This window comes from Garra rufa, chromosome 14 (genome assembly GCF_049309525.1).
Source record: "Garra rufa chromosome 14, GarRuf1.0, whole genome shotgun sequence".
NCBI lineage: Eukaryota > Metazoa > Chordata > Actinopteri > Cypriniformes > Cyprinidae > Garra > Garra rufa.
Window position 1 is genome coordinate 1,553,425 of NC_133374.1, and position 16,175 is coordinate 1,569,599.

The window sequence follows — 16,175 nt, forward strand, 5'->3', positions numbered from 1 at the left end:
CTTCGGAGCGGGTTCACTTGATTCAGATCGGAACTTCAGAGCGGGTTCACTTGATTCAGATCGGAACTTCGGAGCGGGTTCACTTGATTCAGATAGGAACTTCGGAGCGGGTTCACTTGATTCAGATCGGAACTTCGGAGCGGGTTCACTTGATTCAGATCGGAACTTCGGAGCGGGTTCACTTGATTCAGATCGGAACTTCGGAGCGGGTTCACTTGATTCAGATCGGAACTTCGGAGCGGGTTCACTTGATTCAGATCGGAACTTCGGAGCGGGTTCACTTGATTCAGATCGGAACTTCGGAGCGGGTTCACTTGATTCAGATCGGAACTTCGGAGCGGGTTCACTTGATTCAGATCGGAACTTCGGAGCGGGTTCACTTGATTCAGATCGGAACTTCGGAGCGGGTTCACTTGATTCAGATCGGAACTTCGGAGCGGGTTCACTTGATTCAGATCGGAACTTCGGAGCGGGTTCACTTGATTCAGATCGGAACTTCGGAGCGGGTTCACTTGATTCAGATAGGAACTTCGGAGCGGGTTCACTTGATTCAGATCGGAACTTCGGAGCGGGTTCACTTGATTCAGATAGGAACTTCGGAGCGGGTTCACTTGATTCAGATAGGAACTTCGGAGCGGGTTCACTTGATTCAGATCGGAACTTCGGAGCGGGTTCACTTGATTCAGATCGGAACTTCGGAGCGGGTTCACTTGATTCAGATCGGAACTTCGGAGCGGGTTCACTTGATTCAGATCGGAACTTCGGAGCGGGTTCACTTGATTCAGATCGGAACTTCGGAGCGGGTTCACTTGATTCAGATCGGAACTTCGGAGCGGGTTCACTTGATTCAGATCGGAACTTCGGAGCGGGTTCACTTGATTCAGATCGGAACTTCGGAGCGGGTTCACTTGATTCAGATCGGAACTTCGGAGCGGGTTCACTTGATTCAGATAGGAACTTCGGAGCGGGTTCACTTGATTCAGATCGGAACTTCGGAGCGGGTTCACTTGATTCAGATCGGAACTTCGGAGCGGGTTCACTTGATTCAGATCGGAACTTCGGAGCGGGTTCACTTGATTCAGATCGGAACTTCGGAGCGGGTTCACTTGATTCAGATCGGAACTTCGGAGCGGGTTCACTTGATTCAGATCGGAACTTCGGAGCGGGTTCACTTGATTCAGATCGGAACTTCGGAGCGGGTTCACTTGATTCAGATCGGAACTTCGGAGCGGGTTCACTTGATTCAGATCGGAACTTCGGAGCGGGTTCACTTGATTCAGATCGGAACTTTGGAGCGGGTTCACTTGATTCAGATCGGAACTTCAGAGCGGGTTCACTTGATTCAGTTCTGAACTTCAGAGCGGGTTCGTGAATCATTTGATTTAGTTTGAGATTTTATTCAGAGCGCCTGGTTTCGCGAAACATTTTATTTAAATCGGACTTTGTTCAGAGTGGGTTTCGCAAATCATCGGAACTTTGCTTATCGTGAACTTTGGAGAGATTCATGAATAATTTGATTTAGATAGGAACTTCGGAGTGGTTTCTGTTTTTTTTTTTTTATTAAACAGTGGAAAACTAGGTATAAAGTATGGTGGCCGAGAGAGCTCAACGCGGTTAGTGTGATAAAGATGAACTATCACCTTTTAGTTCACTGACAACACCTCTGCTCTGACCAACAGCCACTGAACAAATAATCAGGTCCCAGATGGGTTCATCACTTTTTGAGGTCCCCCTGAAACATTTCCGTTGTGCTCCGTGCTATTTGCAGCGCGTTCGTGAGTTTGCAGCGTTTTCGTATTTGTGTTTGCTTTGCGAGGATTTGCAGCACCTGTGTTGTCAAACTGATGTAGATGTTTTCTAAATTTGTTGTCGTTTTTTATTGTTTGCATGTGTTTTCTTAAGTTGCAGCACGTTGAGCTCTCTCAGCCACCTTAATAAAGTCTATTAACGACATGCTATTAAACAGAGGGTCTTCAGCTGTGTTTTTTCACAGGACGTTTTGTCGTATCAGTTCAGAGACGTGCCACCAGACAAGCGCAGAGCCGCGGACATCCGTTTGCTGCTGCTTGCACTTCCTGTTTGATCTCCATACAGCTGATCGGTGTGTCTAATTAAAGAGAGAGGTGGAGTCAGAGCACATTTGATGTCATTATCACACACACACACGCTCATAAATAATAAATCACACCCCAAAGACGGCTATTTTTAGCAGCGCGTGAGTCATTAATGCAACTGTTAGAACATCTGCTGCTCATCAAACCTGAGAGAGAGTCTTATATAAGTGTGTTACGATGTGTTTGTTACACCTGTCGACAGGTAGACAGAAACAGGCCAGGCGTAACAGATGAAAAGAAGACAAATCCACATGTTTTTCCTGAGACGGAAACTCTCTGTCACAAAACCTAGTGAGCTGCCTACATCTCAAATAATTCTGGCATTAAATATTCTTTGTCTTTATAGAGATCTAGGGCAATCCCAGAATGCATTCTGATGAGCTCAGTGAAAAATGTTAGTATTTGACACAGTATTTGTGTGTGCTCTGTAATTTTCTAAATATTAGTCCAGTGCATTATTAACTTTGCAAACTGAAATCTGTGAGCTGCATCTCTTTTGCGTTTCAAATAAGTTCCATTTAGGTTCCAGTTTCTTTTAAAGCAACATCTTTCTCTCTGTTTATTAATCAGTGCAGGTAGATGAAAAGGTTGTGTTGACCTACAGGTGGCGCTGTAACACTGCACACTATTGCACTGCAGGACTGACAGAGAAACGCAACAGTGTGCAGAGAGTTGAGAGAGAACATGCTGAAAGCATCAAAGAGAATAAAAGCATGTAATCATTAAAAACTGCTCCTCTGAGAGCAAATGTTACAGTTTTCCTCTGCTGTATATCTATACTTCATACAGTTAAACCCTCAATAAATCTTCAGAATGCTAGTCATATGAATTCTGGAGTTAAAATTAAAAGGAAATAGCATTATATTTTATTTATTATCATTTATTTTTATATTTTTATTTGTGACAATTTAACCGTTCTTACTGCAATGCACCTTAGAATTATTATTATTTTCTAGTTTATTATTATAGTATTTTTTTTCCTTTTTGCATTGAATTGCAATTATGAGACTTTTTGACTATTTTCATGGTCAGCTTTAATATCTTAAACGTTCTTTTTGTTGTTTGTTGCCTGTGAGCAGGATCAATGGAGTGAATTGAAAAGTGAAATGTAGGAAATAAAACGATCAATAAGAAAAAAATAAGCATGTAAACAGTCGAATCCGACTTCTTTCTAAATCGGATTCACAAATGCACAAATTTATGCTTCAAGAAAGAGCCTATATTTACGTCTTAGTGGTCATGCTTTCTTTTTAAATAATTCTTCAAAGCTTAAAAATTACAGTCATCTTAAATTAATTAATCGTTGTTTTCTATTTTTATTATCATTTTTATTTTGGCATTGCATTGCAATAATGAGATTCTCGCAATTCTGACTTTTTTTCTCTTAACTGTGAAATATAAACTCGCAATTGCGAGTTATAAAGTCCAGTTCTGATGAGACAAAAAAAAAAAAAAAAAAAGACTGATTACAGAACAAAGTTTATATCGTACACTTCTGACTTTATAACTCTAAATTGTGTTTATATCTCACAATTCTGAGAAAAAAAGTCAGAATTGCAATTTTTTATTACACAATAGTGACTTAATTTCTCAGAATTGCGAGTTTATATCTCGGAATTTTGTCTTTATAACTCGCAATTCTCTATATTTCACAAATCTGAGAAAAAAGTCAGAATTACGAGTTTATATCTAACAATTACAACTGTATTTCTCAGAATTGCGAGTTTATATCTTGGAATTCTGACTTAATAACTCGCAATTGTGTTATATCTCAAAATTCTGATAGAAACAAGTCAGAATTGCGAGTTATATCACACAATAGTGACGTTATTTCTCAGAATTGCGAGTTTATATCTTGGAATTCTGACTTTGTAACTCGCAATTGTGTTTATATCTCATAATTCTGATGGGAAAAAAAGTCAGAATTGCGAGTTATATCACACAATAGTGACTATTTCTCAGAATTAAGAGTTTATATCCTGGAATTTTGTCTTTATAACTCGCAATTGTGTTTATATCTCACAATTCTGAGAAAAAAGTCTGAAATTGTGAGTATATTTCACACAATAGTGACGTTATTTCTCAGAATTGCAAGTTTATATCTCGGAATTCTGACTTTATAACTCGAGTCGCAATTGTGTTGCCAGTATATATCTTGCAATTCCGACTTTGTAACTTTGTAGCAATTGAGAAAGTCAGAATTGCTAGTTTGTATCATACAATTTTAAATCATACAGAATTGTGAGATTTTTTTAAAATTATTATTCAGTGCCGGAACCGGGCTTCCATCAATTCTTGACCATTTTTATAGTAATTTTTTATGGCCAGAACTGTCTTTTTGTTGTTGTTTGTTACCTATGAGAACAGCATCAATGAATGTGATTTGATCCGACACAGCGGACAAAAATCTGAGTGTTCACTGCACATGAAAGTTCATTCTGTTACTGTCCTCGGACACACGAGTGTGTGTTTGTAACCGAGACACCGTCCTGCCAACTTTCCCTTTGTCACTGGCCTCTCAGATTCCTGGATTGGTTTCTCTGTGTCGGACCATGAGCCAAAATGCACCTGCTGCACGTCCTCATTACAGCTCAAGATTTCCACTCAATAACTCAATATGAAAGTTTTAAAAATACATAGACAAGAACCCAGTAGAAAGTCAAAAGGAATCCCTGGAATTTTTTGTCATGAAACTTTTGAGAAATGGATGCAAAAATAGACTTTTGATTAACAAGGTTTTTTGAGTGTCTAAATCAGTCATTTATATTAATTATCAGGCCTGAATTGGGATCTGGTTGACCATGCTGATTAGAGTTTGTGAGCAGATAAAATGTACAGGACAGTAGCTAGATTTACATGCAACCCAATCATCTGTTAGTAATTAGATTAATGGCCTTATATAAACACCACAAACGATCCGAATCCGAGTTTGCAAAGAGACTAGTCGTGATTAATTGATTCAAAATAAAAGTTTATGTTTGCATACTATATGTGTATATTTATTATGTATATATTTAAATGCACAAACATAAACAGATGTTTGGGATCAGTAGGACTTGTAATGTTTTTTAAAGAAGTCTCTTATGCTTATCAAGACATGCATTTATTTGATCGAAAATACAGAAAACAACAATAATACTGCAAAATGTTATTGCAATATAAAATAATGGTTACTATTTTAATATACATTAAAAAAAAATCCTGTGATGCAGAGCTGAATTTTCATCAGCCATTACTCTGGTCTTCAGTGTCACATGATCCTTCAGAAACCATTAATATGCTGATTTATTATTAGAATTATCAATGGAATTATTATCAGAGAATCCCCCAAAAAAGCATCACAGGTTCCAAAAAATGTTAAGCAACACAACTGATACTAAATCAGCATAATAGAATGATTTCTGAAGGTTAATGTGAAAAATAAATTAGATTTTTAATGTTTATTGAAATAGAAGAACTGTAATAATATTTCACAATATTAGTTTTTTTTTCTGTATTTATGATCCCATATATTTTTATTTGTATGTATTGTATGTAATTGTATGTAAACAGTTGTATATAATTTGTTATATATTAATATAAATATTTAACATAAATATATATTTTGTATAAATACATACATGTATGTATAAACTTTTATTTTAAATCGATTAATCACGACTAATCCTTTTGCAGCTCTAGTGAGATACAAACCTGCAATAAAACGATCGATAAGAAAACAATTAAGCATGTTAACAACTTTAAACCAAATTGACAAATACCTCGCGCGCATGCGCAGTTCCGCTACCTATTTGTTTACGCTTCACTTTGAGACCTATGTTTATTTATATCTTTACCGGTCATTTGAGAAAACGAAGTAGGCCTATTCAATACACAAAATACTGTTCTGACATGTCCTACTTTCTTTTAGATAGGCTATTTTATAAAGCAAACAGAAGGATTATACTCACCTAGCTCCAATTGACCTTATGCACGGAGCCTTCTTTAGAACTTCCGCATAAAGATAAACCAAGGACATTTTAATGTATTCTTGATAATCACTTACTTGCCTTCATATTCATTAACACCTTTTTAAAATCTTGCAATATTTTAAAGCCTTTATTATTTTCTAACTCTACAGCTGTGAAACAAAATGTATTTCAAGGACTCACTTTTCATTCATAAAAACGGCATCGGAAAAAATGACTTTTCAAGGAAAACAACGTCTATTTTTTGGCTAAAATAATATGGAATTACCCAAATAACCAATAGTTGGCACTTGGCAGCAGAGGATTAATTATTATGACGTTTTATTTTCGATTTATTATAAAATTACTAGTAGCCTATAATAAATTCAATTGTAGTACTTTTACCGTCCTTAAGTATATAGTATAGCAAGTGCAGAAAGTCATTAAACTCAGACACAAACAGCCTATAAGGGTGAATTATTTATTTAAATACTAATATAGTTCACTACAAATACGTTAAATATTGATGGTATAATAATTAAATGATGCACTCAATAGGAGTTTGAAATATTTTATAAAATTGAATAAATGCATCTTTTAAGTTTTATCTTGAACTGTAAAATCAATCATAGCAATGACTCAAGCGCATATTTAGCTGATTTATTTTAGCGAATTTTTTTAAACTGGCCTTTGTCATTTTTGAAACGGTATACATGGACGTTTGGTCCTCTTAGACAAACAACACTTTTCTTCGATTGTGAATAGATTATGTCGAGAAAACGAACAAAGTAGCCTATGCTCATATTATGGCAGTACAGTTGACCGGAAATGACTGAGCTGGCTTGACTAAACAAGGAAGTAATTCGTGAATATGGTCAATTATCGTGGTGTTTTATCCCCGATTTTTACTTCTTTTAAACGCCGCGACTCTGCACACTGTAAACCCTAATAAGTTCAGACTACTCAAATGATTTGAGGAAAGTGATTCCCTCAGTTCGTTTGAGTAATGGGAAAATGACAACTCGATTTATTGAGTTGAACGAATGTGGTCTCTTCATTGAATTAACTTAAATGTTTAAGTACAGATAACTTAAAAGGGCTAACAGACTAAACTTCCTAAATTTTCAGCTTATATATAAATATATATATTCTACTTGTATTAAATAATTTATAAATCATTAAAACAAGGTTTTTTTTCCACATCAACCACTTTATTAGGCTTATACTGCATTTACATTACTTATAACAGTAAGCTCACATTTATAAAATTCATGAACAAAATCATGAGCTCCTTTTTTAACAGTAAACTCATATTTTTGTCTGTAAGCCCACACTGTCATATTTTTAAAAGACATATGTACAACAAAATAGCTAATTTTTAATTTTAACAGTAAGCTCACATTTCCAGAAAGACATGAACAACAGCATCATGAGCTTACATTTTTTAAAGTACATTCACATTTTTTAACAGTAAACTCCTATTTTTGACTGTAAACTCACATTTAATATCACATTTTTAAACAAAACAGCTCATTTTTAATAGTAAGCTTACATTTTTAAAAGACATGAACAACAACATAAGCATTTTTTTTAACAGTTAACTGTTTTAAATGTAAACCTATTATTTATTTATTTTTTCACATTTTTACAAGACAAATTTGAGATATACCAGTTCCTTGGAGTGTGTGTTATACAAAAAAAAAAAAAAGGTGTTTCTTCTCTGTTGGTGAAAGTCTTACTGACTGTTAACATAAACATGTTTTTAATTTCCAATGTAAAGGTCATTTTCATTTTTTTTTTCTCAGCTGACAAGAAAAGCACAAAACCTGTAACATAAATTTGTCCAAACAGAAGGCACATTGATTCAGGATGGTCACTTAGATTGTCCATCACCACTTTTCCAAGAGTTGAGAGGCTGAAGAGTAGTCCCATCTTCAACTATTACAATCCCCACTGACAACAGCAAGATTTGAGCTGTGATCATCAGACATCTATTAAAGATGAAAAAACATTATCAAATTAAAGTTAATTCACATGCATGCAAACTCATGTAGATTTCAAACAGTGCAACTTAATCTTAAGGAACAGTTCACCCAAAAATGCAAATTCTGTCATTGCTCACTCTCATGTCATTCCACACCCCTAACACCTTTGTTCTTCTTCCAAACAAAAATTAAGATTTTTTTAAGGAAACCCAAGAGATTTCTGTTTCTCCAGAGATCCAATGTAACATTTTCAAGGTCTAGAAAAAAAATCCATGAGACTTCAGTGGTTTAAACTCAATTTTATGAAGCAGCGCGAGTGTTTAGTGCAAAAACATGTAATTTACCACTTACAAAATAAAATTATTCAAGGCCTGTTCAGATTTCAGATCTTGCGTGAACACAAAACACATGCACTGTGATGCTCTCGTGAACATGCATTGGGGATCTGTATTTTTAATAGTTTTTATAGTTTGTTTCATGCAAACCTAAGCATGTGCGTTGTTTAATAAAATTGAGGTTAAATCACTGTGTCACACCCTCTGCACGTTCCCTCAGCCCCAATCACCACGATCCTCCACCAACCAGCCAATCACCACCACAGCACACCCGTGAACCATCACCAGAATACTAATCACCGTCACCTGCACCGGCAATCACCACACCCTTTATATACCTACCTCTGCCACTCACTCATCGGCTGGTATCAAAGTTGCATGGATGTTTCTCTGTGGATCTTCTCCCCCTCCTGTTGTCTCTCCTGTGCTCCTCGTGGATTCTTCCGATGTTCTCCTGTGCTCCTCGTGGATTGCTCTGATGTTCTCCTGTGATACACGTTAATCGTGTTAAAGGGAAGTGACTATTGCTAACGCTATGATCCTTATGAACTTGAACTCACCTGTTGTGTTTGTTTGAAGATTTGACCACAGAGACCTTATTTCACCCGATTGCACGTGTGTTGTACTGTGCACGTTTGTTAATAAATACCTTGAAAGATACTCACCTTCTCCCTTTGTGTGTGGTCGTGACAGGATACCAGCCCCTAAAATATTAACTCACCGCTTCACTCATGGAGGCGAGTGCCGCTATCACCGAAGACACCCCCGATCCATTTGCGGATATGGTAAACGTCCTTCGTCAATCTCTACCTGCTGCTCCAACGACGATTTCCAACACGCCCCTCTCTCGCCCCATGAGTTATTCCGGAGACCCGGGTGGTTGCAATGGTTTCCTCCTGCAAAGTTCCCTCTATATTGAAGCCAACGCACACCAGTTTCCTAACGAAATTTCTAAAATATCTTTTATGATTTCCCTCCTCACTGGACAGGCACTCCAATGGGCAGACGCACTCTGGAATTCACGGAGCGACGCTTTAATCTCCTATAATGCTTTCGTTGCCCACTTCAAGGACGTGTTTGGAGCTGCGCTCACTCCCCTTTCGGTGCACGACGAGCTGATCACTCTGAATCAAGGTGCGTCCAATATCCATGAATACACCCTGCGCTTCCGCTCCCTAGCGGCCACCAGTGGTTGGAACCAAGTAGCTCTCCTAGCAGCCTACCGTAAGGGGCTTAAACCCCAGATCCGCAAGCATATGGTTATTTACGATGACAACGTACCGCTGGAAACCTTTATTAAGAAGGCAGTAGGCATTTCTCAACATCTCTCAGCGTGTCCTTCTACAAAGTCTGTACCCAGCTTCCCTCCACTCCGAACACCGTCACCCCAACGAAACGCGGAGGAGCCTATGATTACTGACTCCTATCGCCTGGATCCTGCGGAGAGGAAACGACGAATTAATAATCATCTGTGCCTATATTGTGGAGAAGCCTCTCACTTCATCAGTGCCTGTCCAGTCCGCCCGCCTCGTCCAATGGTGAGTACCGTATCTATTACTCCGGCCATGTCTCTCTTACCCCATATTACCGCTAAACTAATAGTAAACTCTCGTACTCTCCCCATCTATGTGCTCGTGGATTCCGGAGCGGCTGGCAATTTTGTTTCATCACACTTCATTGCTAAACATCGAATTCCCACCGTTCAAAATGAGGTCACATACCACATAACCACAATCCAAAACTCACCATTGGGCGATGGTAAGATATCTCGCCGGACCAGAAAAGTGACCCTCGTCTCCCAACACAACCACCGGGAACATCTGACCCTCCTAGTACTCCCGCGAGCCAACGTGGATGTCATCCTGGGCAGACCATGGCTCATTAAGCACCAACCCCGCATAGATTGGAGCACAGGAGAGGTCCTGGAGTGGGGCGCAACGTGTGAGGACCACGGCTACCATCCTTCCTCGTCAGATGCAAAGTCTCCATACCGTCCTATCCCTCTGCACGCCACCACCATAGAGAGCCCTGCCACTCAATCCGCCACCACCATTCCCCCCGTCTATCAGTCTTTCACCGATGTCTTCAGCAAGGAACGGGCCACACAACTACCACCGCACCGGCCCTGGGACTGTAGTATCGACCTGCTGCCAGGCGCCAAACTACCCCACGGGAAGATCTACCCCCTCTCACGTCCTGAGCAGGAAGCCATGGAGAATTACATCCAGGAGGCTCTCCAACAGGGGTTCATCAGACCTTCCACGTCCCCAGCAGCATCCAGTTTCTTCTTCGTCCCCAAGAAGGATGGTGGGCTCAGACCTTGCATTGACTACCGGGTGCTCAACGACGCCACGGTGAAATTCGCCTATCCACTTCCTCTAGTGCCAGCTGCCTTGGAGGAACTACGGGAAGCCCGCGTCTTCACCAAACTCGACCTCCGCAGTGCATACAACCTGATCCGTATCCGAGAAGGAGATGAGTGGAAGACCGCCTTCATCACCCCCACCGGTCACTATGAATATCAGGTGATGCCCTATGGCCTGGCTAACAGTCCTTCCGTATTTCAGAATTTCATGAACGAAATCTTCCGCGACTACCTCCATCGATTCGTAATCATCTACATTGACGATATCCTCATTTACTCACGTAACCTAAAGGAACATCAAGACCACGTCCGTCAGGTTCTCCAACGCCTCCGTGAGTACCAACTCTATCTAAAATTAGAAAAATGTGAATTCCATCAGCCCACCATCTCCTTTCTCGGATACGTGATCACTGCGGAGGGAGTTCACATGGAAGCCGGCAAGGTGGACGCAGTGGCCAAGTGGGCGGAGCCCAGGACGGTGAAGGAGCTTCAGCGTTTCTTAGGCTTCGCTAACTTCTACCGACGCTTTATAAAGAACTATAGCCTCCTATCGGCTCCACTCACTTCCCTCTTAAAGGGAGGTCGCCGGGTACTACAGTGGACTCCAGAGGCTCAGCAAGCCTTCGACCGTCTAAAACTAATGTTCACCACCGCTCCCATCCTCAAGCACCCCGACCCTTCAAGGCCCTTCGTGGTGGAGGTAGATGCGGCGGACGTGGGCGTAGGAGCCGTGCTGTCCCAGTGGTCTGATGAACCCCGATCCCTCCACCCGTGTGCGTACTATTCCAAAAAACTTACCCCAGCTGAGCAGAATTATGGAATTGGAGACCGCGAACTGCTGGCCATAAAGCTCGCCCTCGAAGAGTGGCGGCACTGGTTGGAAGGAGCCCAGTTCCCCTTCACCGTAATAACCGACCACAAGAACCTCCAGTACATTCAGAACGCCAAGAGACTAAATGCCCGCCAAGCTCGCTGGTCATTATTCTTTGCCCGATTCAATTTCCACATTACTTACCAACCCGGCCACAAAAACACCAAAGCAGACGCCCTATCACGTATGCACTCACCTGAACCTACCTCTGACGATCCTGATCCAATTCTACCCCCATCTGTCTTTCTCGCACCCATACTATGGCAGCTGGATGAAGATATACGGGCCGCCACCTTCGAGGAACCTGCACCACCGGAGCTTCCCCCGGGTCGTGTCTATGTCCCAAGCCGTCTCAGACCCCTTCTGCTGGATAGTACGCACACGTCCCCCGGCTCAGGACATCCTGGCAGCAGGCGAACCCTCTCGCTCCTCCAGCAGAAATATTGGTGGCCCAACATGAGCAGGGAAGTGGAACGGTACGTCCAAGGATGTTCGGTCTGCGCCGTCAACACAACCCCACGCCGCTTACCCGAAGGTAAATTACAACCGTTACCTATTCCCCGCCGACCCTGGACACACTTGGGCATTGACTTCGCCACAGACCTGCCCCCCTCTCAGGGTTACACCACAATTTTAGTGGTAGTCGATCGATTCTCGAAAGCTTGCAAATTAATACCTCTCAAAGGTCTCCCCACAGCACTAGAAACCGCAGAGGCACTATTCCACAATGTATTCCGGAACTTCGGACTCCCAGAAGACATCGTGTCCGATCGGGGACCCCAATTCATTTCCAGGGTCTGGCGGGCCTTCTTCCAACTTCTGGGTACCACAGTCAGCCTGTCATCCGGATATCACCCTCAAACGAACGGGCAGACCGAACGGAAAATACAGGAAATCTCCCGCTACCTTCGGACGTACTGTTCCCAACATCAAAACACCTGGAGCCAGTATCTACCGTGGGCTGAGTATGCGCAAAATTCCCTCCGTCAAACCTCTACTGGTCTAACCCCATTCCAATGCATTCTAGGTTATCAACCAGCTCTGTTTCCATGGACTGGAGAGTCCTCCGAGGTGCCCGCGGTAGATCACTGGTTCCGAGAGAGCGAGAGGGTGTGGGACTCAGCGCACGTCCATCTCCAGCGGGCAGTACGGAGGCATACGGAACATGCCAACCGCCGTAGGTTACCCAACCCAGTTTACCTCCCCGGGGACCAGGTATGGTTGTCCACTCGAGACATACGCCTCCGGCTGCCCAGTAGGAAGCTGAGTCCCCGCTACATAGGGCCCTTCACCGTGCACTCACAGATCAACCCTGTCACCTACCGTCTAAACCTACCTCCACATTACCGAATCGCCCCCTCGTTTCACGTTTCCCTACTCAAGCGCCACACTGAACCCCTGTTCCCTTCCTCCACAGAGTCGGAGTCACCTCCTCCTCCCGACCCGCCAGAGATCCTTGGAGATAACATCTACCAAGTCCAAGAAATCCTAGACTCCCGGCGGCGGAACGGCCAGCTCCAGTACCTAGTGGACTGGGAGGGGTTCGGACCCGAGGAGAGATCGTGGATACCCCGTGACGACATCCTGGACCCGACTCTCCTCGAGGAATTCCACCGCCAACATCCCGAACGCCCAGCTCCCAGAGGTCGTGGTCGTCCCCGTCGCCGTTCTTGGGTGCCAGGAGTCACCCGTGGAGGAGGGGGTGATGTCACACCCTCTGCACGTTCCCTCAGCCCCAATCACCACGATCCTCCACCAACCAGCCAATCACCACCACAGCACACCCGTGAACCATCACCAGAATACTAATCACCGTCACCTGCACCGGCAATCACCACACCCTTTATATACCTACCTCTGCCACTCACTCATCGGCTGGTATCAAAGTTGCATGGATGTTTCTCTGTGGATCTTCTCCCCCTCCTGTTGTCTCTCCTGTGCTCCTCGTGGATTCTTCCGATGTTCTCCTGTGCTCCTCGTGGATTGCTCTGATGTTCTCCTGTGATACACGTTAATCGTGTTAAAGGGAAGTGACTATTGCTAACGCTATGATCCTTATGAACTTGAACTCACCTGTTGTGTTTGTTTGAAGATTTGACCACAGAGACCTTATTTCACCCGATTGCACGTGTGTTGTACTGTGCACGTTTGTTAATAAATACCTTGAAAGATACTCACCTTCTCCCTTTGTGTGTGGTCGTGACACACTGGAACCACATGTCTTTCTTACCTTTTCTTGTCCCTCTATGGAGAAATGGAAAACTCTTGAAAATTATTTTAAAAATCTTCATTTGTGTTCCAAAGAGGAACGGAAGTCTTACGAATATGGAATGACACGAGGGTAACTACTGACAAAATTCTAATTTTTGAGTGAAATAACACTTTAGATTCAAATTTATATAATGAGTGTGAGTGATCTAATGTGTGCTTGTCTTTTTGACATTATTTTCTACATGGAATACTTACCAAACATGTCGAAGAAATCCCCAAACATCTCCAAACACAAGAGGTGGTCCTTGGAGCACAAGAGTTCGGTCCTCAGTCGGCTCTGACAACTTCTGTGTGAAAACAAAAAAAAAACAATTATATTAAATCTAACCACTGGCTATTACTACTTTTTTTTAATGAAATTCATAACAGCATTTAAATCAGGGGTGTCAATTCTTGGAGGGACAGAGCCCTGCAGAGTTTAGATGAAATCCTAATTAAACACACCTGATCCAACTAAGTTAACGTTGTTACAACATTTTTGCACGTCTTTCCCGACAGTAAAAAGTCAACAAATCGCTCACAGGGACATGTAAAACAGTCACAGCTCTGCTAATGGTAACTTGATTAAAAACAAAATGCAGATAGGATTGAATACATTTTATAAAATCTATTAAAAACGAATAATTAATATTATGCACCAAGAACACATTACATGAACAGAATTATTAATTAAAAACATAGGCCTATCTCTGTAAATGTGTCACAATTTCGTTAATTTTTAGCTTTGCATTGTTCTCCTCATGAAACCTTTAGTAAACCTGCATTAATAGCCACACGGATGCAATATACTGTTACAAACGTATTTTCATTCTCAACTGTTTATGACCATTTAAGACATAACTGACAAGGGTTTACGTGAATAATCACCAAGCGAGCGCCTCATTTTGAAATATTTTTGCGTGCATTTGACCGTTTATGCGCGCACCTTGAGGTAAAAGCGAACTTTAACGGTACATGTCCGTGTTTTGTTCCCTCATAAGCGCATACACAACAGCGCAAGTTCTCATTCTCGCTTTTAAAAACACAACATCAAAGAAACATTAATAAATTAAGCAAGTCACAACGTACAGGCGTGTTAAACATTAACTTACCAGCGTAATCCATGGGCCTTCGTCACGACCGACTCCATCCCTGTCCCTGCCTGCTTCACGACCGCCTGCCTGCAAGTGCCGCTGGGGGAGGAAAAAAAGTTAAGCGGGAAATTCAAATGTTCTTATAGAAATTTAGAAACTCCGGCATATTTATTAGTACAAAATACTCCAAAAATAAAACGGAAGCAAGCAAAATTTACACTTATATTTTACCATTAAGTTAACCTACCTGTGTAACTTCACTCTAATGAATCTTTCACGACGGCTTTCTTCCCGCCTGCTTTACCGCCAGCTTACTTGTGCTGCTACTGGAGCAAAACAAAAAATAGCATTGGAATAACGTGTAAATCAATTAAAAAAAATGTATATGAGCGTTTAAATCTCTACTTACTGATTTAACTTTTGTCTTTCTTGTGTCAGATGGTTTCTGCTAGTGCGTCTGTCCTGCTGGTTCTTCAGCAAAATTCAGCATGACGAGAAAAAATACCGCCTTGTGTCATATAACTTATATCGACCAATCAGCGCGGTTGTCAAAGCAGAATTTCAAGTGCGACCAATCATTTTAAATAGACATTGTGAATCTTTCAAATTAATTAAAATGTTGAGTTCAGATAACTTAAAATATCAATTAAAAAGTTTTTTGCTGCCAAATGAGTAAGTTAACCACACCTGTTTAAGTTTTGATGCCAAAACTTGGTATTTTAAGTAATGTCAAGTTATATTAACTTAATCTCTTTATTAATGACAACAGTGGGGTTTACAGTGCAACTGCGCATCCGCTTAAGTTTTGTTCGGATTTCGGAGTAACGCACATGTAAACAAATCTGTGGATCGTATTGCTTGACAAACAACATATTTTATAAAGCAAACAGAACGATTATACTCACCTAGCTCCAGTTATCGCGGTAGTTTTTACTTCTTTTAAACGCGCGACTGGCCAACTGCGCATGCGCGGAAGTTTCGGATTTCGCAGTAACTCACATGTAAACAAATCTGCGGATCGTACTGCCTATAAACAAAACTTTAAAGATCTCAGACTTATTGGATTCATTCCGATTGACAATAATTAGTGTTTCAGAAAACGTCTTGTTTTTCCAATTTTCCTCTACAAATCTAAAAGAGGATAAACATGTTTTTTTTATCTGAACTGTATGATGAAAGATATTTCCCCCTACGGCATCAACATCTTTAAGGAA

At 41.3% G+C, this 16,175-nt stretch overlaps 1 long non-coding RNA gene across 1 annotated transcript; it reads right to left on the reverse strand.

Moving 5' to 3' along the window:
* Positions 1-8,012: 8,012 nt before the first annotated feature.
* On the reverse strand, positions 8,013-15,745 carry LOC141285439 (uncharacterized). Its single transcript, XR_012338607.1, has 4 exons — positions 15,209-15,745; positions 14,980-15,060; positions 14,084-14,175; positions 8,013-8,052 (listed from the first exon to the last, which is right to left on the reverse strand). It is a non-coding gene; the product is annotated as an uncharacterized lncRNA (long non-coding RNA).
* Between the last annotated feature and the right edge of the window lie 430 nt (positions 15,746-16,175).